Below are 16677 nucleotides of genomic sequence, written 5' to 3'. Positions count from 1 at the left end.
TTCACTCTGTATCAAATAGAATAGTATATATTTAAATCCACGCAATTTAAACAGCGAATAAACTTTTTTGTTGTAATATCATTGTTTTTGACATTTGGCTCTGTGTGACATTCAGTTCACTATGGGTTATGATTCTTCGGCAGTTATTGATTGGGCATGTACGTAGAAGTTACTGATAAATGAGAAAATTGTTCTCAAAGTGACGGCATACTTAGAAAATTACACTTAAACATGTATTGGTATAATGTTGAATTGTATAGGTCTTTAAAGAGTTTCCACACTGCCAGCAAATTTTATTTTGTAGTTCTCAACATTTTTGTGTCTAATGGATACATGCCCCTATCTTTACCCAGTTGCCCCTCTTCCCCTTATTTTGCATCATCTGGAGTGGGGGAAGGAATGAACATTTATTATGTGCCTTTGGTATGTTTGACATGGTATTACTCCCTTGATCCATATTATTTTATGCAATCATTATAAGGTTGTGTAAGTATTACACCCGTTTTACCGATGACACTAAGACTCAGTAGCTTAATGATCCTTAAAAATAGTAAGGCCAGTAAGGATTTTGATACTGAGTCATATCTGAATTCTTATTTCTTCTTATTTGACTAAATAAGGACATATATAGGATATGAAAAAATAGGAACATCTAGCTAGTAGAATTTGTTTAAGCATCTATGTATTGTACATAGTTACCTAATTATAATGAAAATGGAATACTAATTTGTTCTTGTAGGGTTGTTCAAGGTGCTAACTAAAAGTAATGTTTAATGCAAAATCAATTGGGGAAAAGAAAGGGTCTCATTCTTTTTTTTTTTTTCCTTAGGTAGTCTTCATGCCAAGCGCTGAGCCCAAGGCAGGGCTTGAATTCAGGACCCTGAGACTAAGAGTCGGAAGCTTGACCGGCTGAGCCACCCAGGCACCAAAGGGTTTCATTTTTGACTCACTGCTTGATGTAAGTTGTAGCACATAATATTAGTGAGTGAGCAAATGATGACTCCCCTGAATTTCTTCTTTTCTCTAATGCAAATCATTAATTTAAATGGAGAGTAGCCAACATAGTTTATAAAAATAATTTTATAATGAACTTTGATGCAATAAAAACAATGCTTGAAAAAGTAAATATTGTCAGGGTGCCTGGGTAGCTCAGTTGGTTAAGTGAACAACGCTTGATTTTGGCTCAGTTCATGATCTCATGGTTGTGAAATCGAGTCCCAAGACAGGCTCCATGATAGGCATGGAGCCTGCTTAAGATTCGCTCTCTTCCTCTCTGACCCTCCCCGTCTCGCACTTAGGCTTTCTCCCAAAACAAAAAAGTAAATGTTGTCATAGTTTCTATAAGATTTACTAGGAATCTTGTGCATTTTATTTTGAAATTGTTTGTATTTTAAACTGGGTATCTAAAGACCTTATTCAAGCTGAATTTAATAGAATGAAAAGAACACTGATCTAGGAGTTAAGGAGCCCTGGTTTTGGCCTCAGATCAGTACAATAATGAATTTTCTAATACTTAGAGGTATCTGAAGTCCATCAAGTATCTTTGAAAAATGAGTTTTCTCAAACTTTGAGAAATGAGTTTTCTGTGTAGAAGGTACTTAGCTAGAGACTGGATAATGACTTGTTGTGGGTGCTCTTGTGAGGAGGCATGGGGGCTATTTACCAATGCTGGTAACCTTTGATTAGACTTGTACCCAGAAAGAGTGTAAAATACTAATTAAAAATGCTCCTAGTGTCTATCCCTGAAGAGGCCTAGTTACTGTCAGTTTTCGTTTCCTGTTGCTGCTGTAACAGGTTACCACAAATTTAGTGGCTTTAAATAAGACAGATCAATTAGTTATCTTTCAGTTCTGGAGGTTGAATGTCCAAAAGGGATATTGCAGGCCTAAAATCAGGAAAGCTGCATTCCTTCTGGAGTGTCTAGGGGAAAATCTGTTTTCTTCCCCTTTTCAGCCCCTAGGAGCTGCCCTCATACCTTGGCTTATGACCCTTTTTCTTTTTAGGTAATCACATCACCCCAGTCTCTGCTTCCTTGATGTCATGGCAACTTCTCTGACTCTTAGTCTCCTCCCCTTCTTGCACTTATAAGGACCCAGATAATCCAAAATAATCTCCCAATTTCAAAATTATTAATTTAACCACATCTACAGAGTCCCTTTTTGCATGTAAAGTGACATATGAATACATTCTGAGAATTAGAACACAGATAACTTTGGCAGGTTCATTGTGTGTACCACATTGTCTTTCCTGGAGAGTAAAAATCTTGAAGGATCTTAAAGACCAGACTTTCTAAATCTTGAAAAGAGTAAATAGAAATCATATGTAATACTTGTGACAAAAAAATACAGAGGGGAAAATTGAAATGAAAACTGATTTCAGTTTTTCAGAGGAGCATCTTTTTATGTCATAATCTTAAAGATTATTATAAGGGAGGTTTTGAATTATGTAGTAGTTAAAAATTTATGCAGCTGAGATTCTTAAGAAAGTTACTTATAGAACCTATACAAGGGTGATTTGGATAATGGCAATGAAGTAGGTACAAATTTGAACACAAGTTTTGTCATTTGTCAAAGAACGGTTTCTAAGAGTTGACTAAACAGGCACTTAAAATAAGTAATTTTTCTTTCTCAAATAGAAGAGTTTGAGAAATAACAGCATATTCCAGTTTTAATGAATTTGCCTTTAGAATAACCTTGCAACAAGGAGAAAATAAGAAAGACCATAGATTTGTTCATGTTGCTTACAAAGTGAGTTGTACATGCTACTAAATACAATCCTTGTCAGCTTTCACAGTAAAACAGTGCTTTCACAGTAAAATATTAGCATCTAGGATTAACCTTGTAGGGTCTCAAATACTTTTACTTTTTTATTTTTTATATTTTATTTATTTGTTTAAAGTAGGCTCCACATTCAACATGGGGCTCAAACTCATGACCCCAAGATCAAGAGTCACATACTCCACCAACTGAGCCAGCCAGGCATCTCTCAAATACTCTAATAAAGAATGCTTGTTTTCAAATCATGCCTCTGGCTATGTTAGTATATTTTCAGTTTGTGAATAGTACATGTTAGTATACATTTCTGGCCATGTTAGTATATAGTCAGGCAATTTTTCGAGAATGTTACAAAGTTTGAGAAAAATACGTTGTCTGTGTTTAAATTGAGGAAGAGATATAGATATGGAGGATATAGATAAAGATATAACCAGATCTTTCTGAACGAAAGCTCCAAATTTGATTTCTGTTGTCTCTCCAACGATACTTCAGCCTACTTGCCCTGTCCTGTCAGCCTGTAAATCAGGCACATGGTGAACCAGACAGATACTGTTCTCATCTGAGTGCAGTAAATAGTTTTTTTGGACTATAGCCCAGAGGTAATAAACTAGTATCCATATCATCCTGAGTTATGTTTTTTTTTTTTTTGCCCAATATTTTTGAGTCATATAATAGTTTGGAGATATTATCTAACAATCTGGATCGCTCTTTTCTTGAAAACATAAATCAGGTGGGTGACTGGGTGGTTCAGTTGGTTAAGCATCTGACTTTGGCTCAGGTCATGGTCTCATGGTTCGTGAGTTCAAGTCCTGCATTGGTGAGCTCAAGCCCCACTTCAGGTGAGCTCAAGCCTGGCTTTGGGTGAGCACGAGCCTTGTTTTGGGTGGGCACAAACTCCACTTCAGGTGAGCCCCACTTCTCTCTCTCTGTCTCTCTCTCCCCCTCTCCCTCTCCCTTCCTCTCCATCTCTGCCCCTCACTCACTTGTGCCCTCTCTCCAAGAAAAAAAAAAAAAAGAAAAAAAGAAAAAGAAAGAAAGAAAGAAAACATATATCAGGTAACTTGGCAGCACTGGCCTCATATTGCCCATCGAAGCAATGATTGGCTTGGTTGAGAAGGTTGCCCCTTGTAGATGGGACGTGAATCTACCAGTTCTCTATGGTTTTTGGATCCTATCTCTCAGGCAATGTATAATATACACGTACACCCAGAAATTTACTTGCCCTCCTGTGAGTTTGTAATTTCCAATTATTTTATTCTTTTACTTCTTAATGCTATTGATCACTTCTCCTATCCTACCTCTCATAGGCCTCTGCTCCTTCCTCCTCTGCCTATTCTAGTATACGGGAGGGAAAATGTTTCCTCTACCCTCTTAGTTAATGAATGGGGCCTGTAAATTAAACTGATAAACACAGATTAGCAGGAAAAAAGACTTACACATTTTTATTGATGTTACTTTTTAAATTTTTTTTTTATGTTCATGGTGCTTCGCAGAAAAGAAGTGAAAACCCCAAAAAGGTAGATTTGAGAGTTTATGTACCATTTTAACAATGGGTGATAAATGGTGGAGAAGCAACTAAACACAGAGAAGGGATTTGAGCTGCTAGGGGTGTTAAACTGTGGGAAGATAAGTATATGGGGAAACTACTGGAAGATAAGGGTTGTTTCAGTAAGGTTTTTTTGTGCAGTCTCACCTTGGTGCCAACTTTCTTCACGGCCATAAAACTCTTGGGGTGGTGTTTACGGCAGGCCTAGTTCCTCGGAAGTTTGTTTTTAGTCAGCTAATCGAAGTTTAGAGAAGACTTCTTTCTGCATCTGTTGTGTCCCAAATTCCTTCAGCTCAAAATAATCTGAATGCCAAAGTGGCATATTTTGGAGTGGCGTATTTCGATTCTTGTCGGTAGTCACGTGGAACTTCTACTATTCACTTAATACCCCTTGCACTTCTGTTCCTCTGTACTCTGTACAGGTGGTGTCCTTTGCCTGGAATCCCCTTCCCCTCATTCTCTGACTGGCAGCTCAGTCTTTAAGACTCAGTTTGGGGGAAGCCTTCCCTGCTTTAGGGACGCATTCTCTACTTTCCAAAGATTCCGTAATGCTCTGCCCCAGGTAACATTCCTGCTCTAGATCAGTGCCCAGAGATCCCCTCTGCTCTCTCTGCTACGTTGCTCACATTCTACCAGATCCTCAAGGCTTAGCTCAGCTTCACTAAACCACAAAGAAGGTGTTCCCTCACTGCACCAATTAAAATGAATTTTTCTCTGTGAATTTCTAAGGTGATGGTGCCTCACTTGATTGACTAGCATAACTATTGACTATCATAACTAACTTAAATGCATATTCCTGGGCCTTGCCTATGATACATTTTAGGTCAACATTGCAGGGGTGGATTTAGAAATCTATTTTTCTTAAAAACCGCTTCAAATAGTTTCATAATTAGTCCTTCGTAATTTACCATATACTAATGTTATATTTTTATGTTGCTTGTTTAACGTGTTCTGATCTTTTCTACCCAGTTGCTATAAAACCATCCATGTCCTACATACTGCTTAGTACGTTGATGCATACACAATAGGCATAAAGAAATGTTGATTAGTTGATTGACAAGAAAATTTTTCCTTTCTCATGACCAGATTTTGCTTTCTTTTGAGAGAATAAAGTGATTCTTTGCAGGAATAAATAAGTATACAACGATGAATTATGCTCTGAGCTCTTGTATCATCCTGGAACTCAGTCAATGCCTATTTAAAACTAGGCTATTCTGGTAGGATGATATGTTCTCTGCTGATTTAGATTGTTATTAGCAACTTTGTCTCTTATCCTAGTGTAGTGATTCTCTATGGTATGGAGGATTAGAGTCTTCAAGGAGATTTTTCAAGCCTCCCTCCTGGCATGAGTCCCCAGGAGAATCACAGCATTGTGATGAGAGATACTGATTGGGGGGTGTGCTGTGAAGAAAATAGGGCTAACACAGAATAAGGGCTGTAAATCACTGTCCTAAGGAGAGCTTGTCAATATGACCATTATGATTAGATTAACAAACAGGCTGATTTTGAATGTCCTCAGCAATCTTAGTTTCCAATACTTAGCAACAGTTACCTACTTATTTCCTTTTTTAAAGTTTTAACTTAAATTTCAGTTAGTTAACAGTGTCATATTAGTTTCAGGTGTATAGTATATCAATTCAACACTTTCATGCATCACCTGGCGCTCATCAACACAAGTGCACTCCTTAATCCCCATAACCTATTTCACCCATTTTCCCACCTACCTCCTCCCAGATAACCATCAGTTTGTTCTCTATAGTTAAGAGTTAATTCATTATTATCACAAAGGGATCATGGTTTACAAACACAGTAGAGATAAGAATAAAGTATATTTTAAGCAGAAATTATTGTATTTAAATTTTTGTGTTGGATTACTTTATGTTTTGGAAAATCTGGATAAAGTCACATAAATTTGACAACTGTAGAGAATCTTGGCACGTTATTCTAGACCAGTCCTTTTCAACCACTTCCAAGAGAGAAATAAGCCCTAATGCCCTAAGGCATCCAGCATATATAATTTGCTTTTCTCCTATGCATCTAGAATACCTTCTATGTACCATATTTGGCAGAAATAAGAAAAGACTCACTAAATCATTTTCTCTAGGGCTCAGATCTCTTCTGTGATTGAGAAAGGCTAAATTATCTAGAGCCCAATGATTTTCAAACTTCTATGTGTATCAGAATTACCTGATACACACCCTACCCAAAAAGGTTCTGACTCAGTGGGTCTGGGAGGGGGCCCCTACATTTGTATTTCTTTCCTTTTATTATTATTATTAATTATTTTAATGTTTATTTATTTCTAAGACAGAGAGAGACAGAGTGCAAGTGGGGAGGGGCAGAGTGAGAGAGAGACACAGAATCCGACTCAGACTGCAGGCTCTGAGCTGTCAGCACAGTGTCTGATGCGGGGCTCGAACCTGCAAACTGTGAGATCATGACCTGAGCCAAAGTTGGCCGCTTAACTGACTGAGCCACCCAAGTACCCACCCCTCACATTTGTATTTCTAATAAGTTCCCAGATAATAGTTGACACTGCTGTGTAGAGACCACAGTGTGAGAACCACTGATCTAGACCAACTCTTAATCTTATTTACAAAGACTCTTGTCGATCAGTAAGAAAATAAATTTATATCATGACCCAGTGCACAGGTGTGTGCACACAGCTGAAACAGTTTCATGATAAAGACATACTTCTTGCTAGGTGCTGTGCACAGGTTTGCTTGTTTTAAAAACTCTTAACAAATGCTGATTAGAGCCACTAAATTGATTTTTCATGTTACTAACAGGTTGTGAGCAGCAGTCTAAAACACAATAGATGAGGACATCTCAGTTTTTTTCAGCTTTAGTATTTCCACCCCATGGCTTAACTATCCTTATTTTATAGATAAGTACAAGAGGTTCCAAGTACAAGAGCCTAGGCGATGGCCACCCACTAAGGATTCAGACACATCTGAAGAGGCTAATGGGAAGATGTTTGGGGCCCAATGAACAAACACCTGAGACTGAAAGCTTGCCTTCAGCATCCTTCAGCAGTGAAAAGCCAACATGCAGGTGCTCAATTAGATTGGGTAAAAAAACTTACCCTAAGAGAGCATGATGGTACAAACTTAATCAGAGACTAAGGCTTGACTAGGGCTTGTCCAGGAGGAATGGTTCTCAGCATAGTATAAGGCAATGATAGTTAAGTGAACTTGAACTTCTGATTTGGCTGAAAGGAAAACCAAGCCTAATTACAAATGCAGGAAAAGAGAGATACAGGAGAAGTGTAAGAAATCTTTAAAAAACAACAAAACGTTTTAGGAGTATTACAGACACTTGGATAAAAGGAAGCCTTGTTTAATGGCCTGAAGACAAGATGAGAGAAAAGGTGTTTGTTCTCTTCTTTACTCACTTTACTATTGTGACCCTGGAAATGGGAAAACTGTGGATGACAATGTCAGTAGTAAGGGAACAACATCTGCACCAGAAGTTATGTCAGGAACTCTGACATTCATAGGAATGGATTGCTACCTGGATTTTACTGAGGACTGTCTGAAGACTGAGGATTTTTTAAGGGAGATTCGCAGTCTGTGATTTTTCACCAGGCTTATGTGTCCTACACAAAATACCTAGGAAAAGAGTTCCTGGTTTGTGTGAACTGATCTGTCCCAGGCCCTGAGTGATGATGAACTGACACCTGAGCCCACAGTACCTGATTCTCAACTTTGTGCATATGGAGTCTGGTGGCCCAGTGTGTCCCCCATAAGTCCCTGCCTGTGACCGTGACTGTCCCTCCACCACTGCCAACAGCAGAAGGATCTTTTGGAGCCTGGACACACACATGGTGGGGCCACCTGCACATGCGCAGTGCAGCCTGCAAGCACCTGCCCAAGCAGGTGGGCACCTCAGCAGAGCAACCCATCTTCTTGGAGCTATCGGTTCCCAGTACTGCACTCCTGATGTGCAGCTGGCACAGGGAAGGTCATTTGCATCAGACCCCTTCTGGCCATGACCAGGAAAGATACACAGGACCTCAGTGGGTCTCCCAAGTATCTATCATCAGCGGACTTCCCGTAGATGGCACGGCTAAGGACTTCTGGTGAGATCCTGCCTTATGGGTAAGTAAATCTGTTTGGAAGCGGGGTGGAGTTTGGTGTGGAGGTATGTCCCCCAGATGTTTCTGCTGGTGGCTGGATGTACTCCTGCACGTCCCAGATCCACAATGGATCCCAGGGTGCCTGGGTGCTCATGTGGCCTGCAAAATGCAGTTCACTCTACACACCTACTCTCAGGCATCAGGCCCTCTGGGCCATCCTCCTGGGGCTGTGATTCCCCTCACTAAACCATTGATGAGAAGGTTTGAATGATGGTTACTGTCAGATTCCATATGGTGTTGCTGTTCTCTTAGTATAGGGGCCTGTATGCAATCCTTGTTTTTAAATTCAGGGTGTTTCCCATATGTAAAAATACTTCTTTGTGAGGTACAATGTATTGTAAGATACTCTATCAATATAATAATAGATTTGGGGGGGGGGGAAGCAAAACACATGACATACACATGGATTTCTTCACATGAAAAAAATACCGTAAGATCACAAAGTTTGAGTTTAATCCTTTTATAAAGATTGTTATGGGCTACTTTTTGCCATTGACAAACTTATACAACAACATGATCCATTGAGATCAGTTGGATAGGATAATTGAGCAATATTGTCAATGAAGAATGACCCTCTGGGATGACTGTTGTGTGACTAAATGGAGGGTGATGCCTTTTACCTGCTACAGGACCCATGAAAAAAGACCAGATCTGTGGAACAAGAGCATGAGGTGACATTTGGACATGTGGAGACATTCTGAAACATTCCTTTGAGACATTCAGATGGGGCTGTTGAATAAGCAATTGGATAAGAGTCAAGTTGAGTGGAGAGGTCTGGATTGGAGATGTAGTTCTGTGAGCTACCTCTGAAAGAATGGACTTGAAGGTGAAGTGTGGATGCAATTACCTAAACAGAGAATATAGTGAGAGAGGAAAAGGATACCTTGAGAAATGGCAATATATATATTATTTAAGTTTATTCATTTATTTTGAGAGAGAGAGTCAGGGAGGGGCAGAGAGTGAGATGAATAGACAGGCTCCACCCTCAGCAAGGAGCCCAACATGGGGCTTGATCTCCTGAACCCTGGGATCATGACCTGAGCCAAACTCAAGGGTTGGATGCTTAATCAGGTGAGCCACCTAGGTGCCCCAAGAAGTGCCGGTATTTATTGGCACATAAAAAGAGGTGAAGCTTCAAATGAGGACAAGAGCAGAGAGGAAGACAATCAAAGGAGTGTTGTACAATGGATGTTAGGACTAGATTCAGGATGAAGGGTGGGGACAACTATGCTAAATGTTGCAGGCAGGTCTAATAGGATAAAGATTAGAAAATGCGCAATGAATTTAACAGGAAGAGCTAGTTCAGTGTAGTAATGGGGGCTAAAGTAAGATTGAAATATGTTACTGAGTGAATGAGAGGTGAAGAAGTGAGGGTGGTGAGCCTAGAGGAAAATTGAGAAGTTTGATGTTTCAGGGGTAAAGCCAAAAGGAAGAGAAGTTGCTAGAAAGATATGTGGACTTAAGAAAGATTTGTTTGTTGTTGTTTACATTTTGAGCAGGTTTGAAAGCCAATGAAAATGATCTAGCTGAAAGTGAGTGATTTTATATAAGCAAAAGAAGACCAAATTGGTAATATTTTTTGGAAGTTTGGGAGGGGAGAGGATGCAAAGTACTGACAAAGACTCTTTCCTTTGACCAGACTTCAGTCAGGCTCCTCTGAGTCCTCTCTTTGACGAGGCCCTGACCTTGGGCTCTGTCCTTATCCAGAGGCCCTGCCCTTTAGACCAGTTTTAGCAAGAATCCTACTGAGTCAGTTTAGCACGTCCCCTACCCTTGATATCTTTTCAGTTCTTTATTCCCCACTCCCAATATCACTGTGGCCTGCCTTCAGAAATCCTTTCAGTTTACCCAGAATCTCCCTACCCCTGCTGTTTCCTCCTAGTAATATTCTGTCCACTGACCTCCATTCTGCTCTTAGGCTATAAACCTCCACCTGTTATTAATGTGTTTGGAGTTGAGCTCAATCTCTCCCCTTCAGGCAAAGAGCTCATTGTAGCTTTTCTCTCAAATAAAGTCTAAAGTGTCACGAATAAGTATTTCTCTAACCTTACTAGGGTATGAATGAGCCTGAGAGCTGGAAGCATGGTGATCCATGTCATGCAGTGGTAACACAGCTGATGAAACGATTCCTTGCAATAACTTGGCAGGCATATAGCTAATAACATTTAGTTCTAGCAAACAGCATGGGAAAACAATATTAGAATCTTATGTAGGTTTCTACAGGCTGCATTTGTGAGGTATTATTCAGAAGAGATGAACTCAGAAAAGAATTTCTATGTTTGCAATCAGGAATGAAAAAGGGTAGAAAAACTCTTCAAATTCAGGGATTTCCTCTTGGAAGAGACAATTGCTTTTCAACAACCCCAACTAGAAAAAGCTGGTACTAAGAAGGCTTCTGGGGAATAAAAGCCAATTAAAACTCAATCTTGTGTAAAGGGTCAAGCTCTCTGGATGTTAAAACAATGGAAGGAAGGAAGATGTTTCAGAGTAAGCATCCACCTAAATGTGTTCTGCCCAGTAAATCCATTCAATGCCTCAAGGAAGAGAGATTAAATGTGAGGGCTCCCAGAGAAACCTTATAAACAAGGTGTGCACAGTTTATTTATGTGAGGGAGTCTTTAGGTTAAGAAAGCAAAGGAATATAATGATTCTGAGAACTCTGTCTTAAAAAAAAAAAAGAATAAGAATAAAATTAGGGACATAGAACTGAGAAGAATCAGAATATGAAAGACCTGTTTAGGAAAGTTAATCTGGCAAAGGAATCTGGTCAGAGAAGCCTGTGACTGACTCACACTTCATGATCTTGGATCCTGAATTTTCTATAGGCGGGAAGCTGACTGAAAAAGCTTCTCAGAATACGAGGGGCTCTTCCACAGTCTTACTATCAGGTGATACTAAGAAGGGTGATGACTAGGAAGAACCTCTCAGAGGGTTGAGCCAGGGCATGGAGGCAGTTTCAGAGGCTTCTTCTGGACCTTTCCCACCACACTGACTCTTATTCCACAGTTCAGAGAGCCAGTGTTTCAGTTGCCAAATATACTGTCTCTACTGTATGCTCCAGAGGCTAGGAAATGTCTGGAGAGTGGGTCTGTTTGATTACCTGGGGGATGGACTTGAGCTATGACTCCATTGCTCTCACCCTAAAGGGCAGTTGGCATGATAGCATTTCTGTTCCCTTCATACGGTGCCAGCTCAGACTCTGCTGGATAGCTGGTCTGGATTAGCTCTGTGTATAGTTATTCTGGAAAATGGCCAGATGTGAACCTATACGTTGGAATACTGCACAGAAATGAGAATATACAAACCATAGTTACACACAACTATATCAATGAGTCTCTCAACAAAATTAAGTAACAAAAGTAAGACACAAAAGACTACATAGCATGTAAGTCCATTTGTTTAAAGATAAAAAGCAGTTAAAACTAATCTATCATCTTTGAAGTCAAGCAGTAACTTTTATGTGGTAATTTTTTGGGGGTGACAGAAGGGAAAAAAAACCCATGAGTTTCTGAGACCTTTTTGAAGATTTATCAGTCTGTACACTTATGACTTTCTGTATGCTATAAATATTCTTATGTAAGTCTTTGGTTGGATCTGTATGTGTATATTAATATCTTTTAGATATATACTTAGAAGTCATATTCCAAGGCCATAGACTAGTTGTCTGTTTAATTTTATTAACTACCACGTTTTCCAAAGGTTGTGGCATTTTACATTTCTACAAGGAATGAGAATTTCAGTTGCCCCACATCCTTGTTATAGCCAACCCTTGTTATTGTTTGTTGTTTCACTTTCACCATTGTGGTAGGTGTTCCTTGTTTATTTCATTGTGGTTTAATTTTTATTTCTTTCATAGCTAATGATATCAAGCACCTGTTTGTCATTGTGAATATTTAAAAATTTATTTATTTATTTAAGTAATCTCTCCTCATGGGCCTTGAACTCAGGACTCTGAGATCAAGAGTTACATACATGCTCTACCAACTGAGCCATCCAGGCACCCTATCCAATGTTAATATTTAAAACAAGGTCTGGCACAATATAAGCCTTAAATGTGTGTTTAATTCATAAAGGAATTAGATATCAGAAGGTTCAACATTATGCTTCTTATTAAATATGTTCCTACCTTTAAACACTATGGAACATATGGCTTTTCTTCATTCTTAAATGTAAAGTTCCTGAAATCAGTCTTAACTGCCCTCTTTCTATATATGATATGATGTACTAAGTTCTAGTAACAGATTCCCTGGCTCTGTCACTTGTTATTTGTATGATTTTAGGAAATCCTAAAGCCTCAGTCTCCTCATCCTGTACAATGGGTGTTATAATAGAAACTACATCGAGGTGCTGTTTTGAGGCTTAATGACATAATCTGGGCAATGTGTTTAGAACAGTGCCTATCATATAAAAGCTATCAGTAAATGGGTTTTTTATTATTATTTTGCAGAAATGTAAAACAAAGCTTGCAGCTCTTTTCAGTAAACTGTCAAATAGTGCATTTGAATAAAGAAAAAAAATCCCATATTCGTTTTTACAGATATGAAACTAAAGCTCAAAGAGATATTGTTCTAAATTTATACAGGGTGCCATCACTAAGCCTTCCTAAAATAGAAATTTATGGTAAGGGTTATTTCTCTTGAATAGCGTGGAGAATTCATCTGGCCAGCTTTCTTGTTAGAGAAATTTGCAAATAAAAGAGTTCATTGATAGGATATCTCATTGGATTATATTTTATCTATAAAAATGCTATGGGAAGGGAAGCCAGAAAAAAATAATAGCAATGGAGAGGGAGGGTGTTGAATATGCAAGACTGGCTTTCAAGATAGCAGCTTGTTTTATGGATGTGGGTGCAGCCTCTTATTCTAACAGGCATGAAGTTCAGACTTGCTTTTTAGTCTTTCAGTATCCACAGAGTGAACCATCTGAGATGATGAAGCTGCTGATACACTAAGTTTGGACTTTTGAGCTATGAGGCTCCTTGTTTGAAGGGCCAAGAGAAAGATGAGCCTTTGATGTACAAATACCTTTTCCATTTTCTACAATCAATGCTAGTCTGTATTCCAAATGTCAGAATACCGATAGTTGATGTACTGAGCACTTAAAATGTTCCAGGTGCTATTGTGAGAGCCTCACAAATATTACCTCACTCTTGCCTGAAACAACTGTAAGATATTGATACAATTATTATCACTTTTACTAATGAGAATGTTGAGACATAGGAGGGGTAAGTAACTTTTCACAGAGCCAGTAAATGAGAGTGCCAGGGTAAGAACCACGGCCAGATGACTCCAGAAGCACGCTAGTATTCTGCTTCCCATTGGCAGAATGGTCCTAGAGGAGGAGGTTTGGAGAAAGAAGGAGGTGTGGGTAGAGTGAAAGGAACAGAAAAAGATGGGAGTGTTGAGATGCAGCAATTAGACCCCCCAATTCTTGTCGTTGAGAGCAGACAGCTCCCTGGAAGGCTTCGTTTTCTCCGCTGGTTGTGCAGAGATGCCACGAAACTGGGCTCCAGGTTCCTGGAAACCACTTAACTAAGCAACTGAGGTGTATGCTTTCTCCTTGGAAGTATCATTCTTTGGTAAGTTCATTCACACCAGTGAAAACCCAGGCAACACCACACCTCCCGTCTTTGCTTGCCATGTACCCAGATGCCTCTCTCCACCTTGGCCAGACCTTGCCTAGTTAAAGCCACCTCTTCTGTTGTTTGCATTATAACCTATCTTTTAAAAAATACTTTGCATTAAAATCCATCTTAGTTAAAACTGCCTAATTGCTTCACTTCACCAAAGTAATAGAAAACCAAAGCATTGATTCATTAATGCATTTGACAAACGTTTACTGAGTACCCACTTTCTGGTATCATTTTTAATGAGCCTGTGCTACTCCATGCCCCCTTCCCTAGCTCTCTGCTAGAGGAGATCAACTATTATTCACAAATTACTGGGTAGCATTTGGTGATTGAGATTGGAAAAAAAAATCTGTGCAGATAAATGTCTTCATGATTTATTTATTCCATGATCATATTATCTATCTGATCTCAAACTATAGTATTGGGAAGTGACCAAAATTCTCAAATTTTGAGTTGTCTTGACTCTACTTCTGCGTTTCTTTTTTTTTTTTTTATGTTTGTTTTTGAGAGAGACAGAGAGAGAGAGACCAGGAGAGAGACAGCATCCAAAACAGGCTCCAGGTTCCAAGCTGTCAGCACAGAGCCCAATGTGGGGTTCAAACTCATGAACTGCGAGATCATGACCTGAGCTGAAGTCTTAACCAATTGAGCCACCCAGGCGCCCCTACTTCTATGTTCCAATTTTATGAAACTTTATTTTTTTTATTTCACTGTTATAAAAAAAAGATACCTTACAGATTTTTGAGTTTTGAAAAGTGATAAAGAAACCTTAGAAACATGTATTCTAAATGCCCTGTGGATAGATATTTTAATAGAAGTTTAAAAATATTTTATCGTTATCCCAGAGCTATGGATCATTGCCTGCCCCTCCTCCCACCTTCCTTTCTACTGAAATTTTCTCCCCTCTTGCTAAACCAACAAGAAAATGACCTCGTGTCCTCCCACCTCAGTTGTGGTTGACTGCGTGAGAGAATATATGACTTAAGGATACTGTTCCCAGAGATCTATAGCCTCATGTGAAAAGATGAACATGTTCAAGCATTTTTCTCTGTTGTGAGTGTGGAACTGGAAAACTAGGGAGACTGAGCCATGTGGCCCCATGGGCAGCAGTGAAAAGGACATGTGGAGGGCTGCTGTGATGTAGCGTGGCCAGATGCCCTAAGTTAGGAGAGGTGAGGAAGCCATCCGGACACCTTGGAGGACATAGGTGTTTTCTCATCTTTTAGATGAAACTGTAGCTCAGAGAGCTTTAGTTTAGTTATCCAAATGTGAAGAGCTATTAAAGGGCCACTGTACTCCCAGCTTTCTCACACTCCTTCTCTTCATATAAAAGTTAAGGCAGGGGCACCTGGGTGGCTCAGTTGGTTAAGCCTCTGACTTCAGTTCAGGTCATGATCTCACAGTTTGTGAGTTTGAGCCCCGTGTCAGGCTCTGTGCTGACGGCTCAGAGCCTGGAGCCTGCTTTGGATTCTGTGTCTCCTCCTGTCTCTGCCCCTCCCATGCTCATACTCTGTCTCTCTTTCTGTCTCTCAATAATAAATAAACATTAAAAAATTTTTTTAAGTTAAGACAAACCTCCCAAAATGACCTTGGGTAGTACCAATGAAATTAAATTCCAGAAGAGTCTCCATTTCTCATGATTTCTCATGACTGACGATTTCTCTTTCTCTCAGAATACTTAGAGGCCATATACACATATTTTTATGGGTTATCTAATTTGTATTTTTACAAATAGTACTTTTAAAATTCCCAACCTAGTAAGATGAAAGTTTAATGCTATATTCTCTTTACTTCACTATTAGTAAGACTATCCATTTCTCACCCCATTTTTACTGGTAACACTCGTAACACTGGTCTCTACAGCCTGCTTTTTGCCTACAATTCCAGTGAGTACAAATCTTTCTATTGAATGAAGGAGGCACAAAAAGAGGAAGAGAGGTCCTCTCTGCTCTGCAGCTTTTGGGGGAGAGAAGATTTCTGTGCTGTAGAAAGTAGTCAAATAATCTAATTTGATAAAGCATTGGAAACATTCATTAGACTCTCAATCTTATCTTTCTGTGCAATAAGGAGATTTCTTTGAATATTCATAGTGATTGCCAACTTGTTTCCTGCTAATATATATCCGCCCTTGGAAGCAAAATTGAAACAGAGGCACTTATACGATTCCAAGGACTTTAAGAATAGTACCATTGTCCTATGAAAATAACCTTCAAAAAGAAACCTGGAATATAGGGTTTTTTTTGTTTTTGTTTTTTGTTTTGTTTTGTTTTGTTTTGTTTTTTACAACTGGTTATTTCTCTATTTATTTTTCCCTGGTAATACTGCTAAAATTGACATCTCTATAGTCCAAAAAAAGAAAAAAAAATTTATAAGATGCTTTTCTCAAATCAGTGGTCCTTTCTTCCTTGTGTGGATGGTGGGGTGGGGGGAGTATGTATGACTGCTGGTTTCCATCACTTAAAAATTATTAGCAGTTTTATTTAAATTAGCAGTTGTAAGATATACACTTACTAACTCAAATAACTCAAATGACCTTTCTGAAATTGATGTGACTCGCTTCACCAGCTTGAGGAAAATCATCCCTATATAC

This window comes from Panthera tigris, chromosome A3, assembly GCF_018350195.1.
Source record: "Panthera tigris isolate Pti1 chromosome A3, P.tigris_Pti1_mat1.1, whole genome shotgun sequence".
Lineage (NCBI taxonomy): Eukaryota > Metazoa > Chordata > Mammalia > Carnivora > Felidae > Panthera > Panthera tigris.
This window is presented reverse-complemented; position numbering follows the sequence as displayed.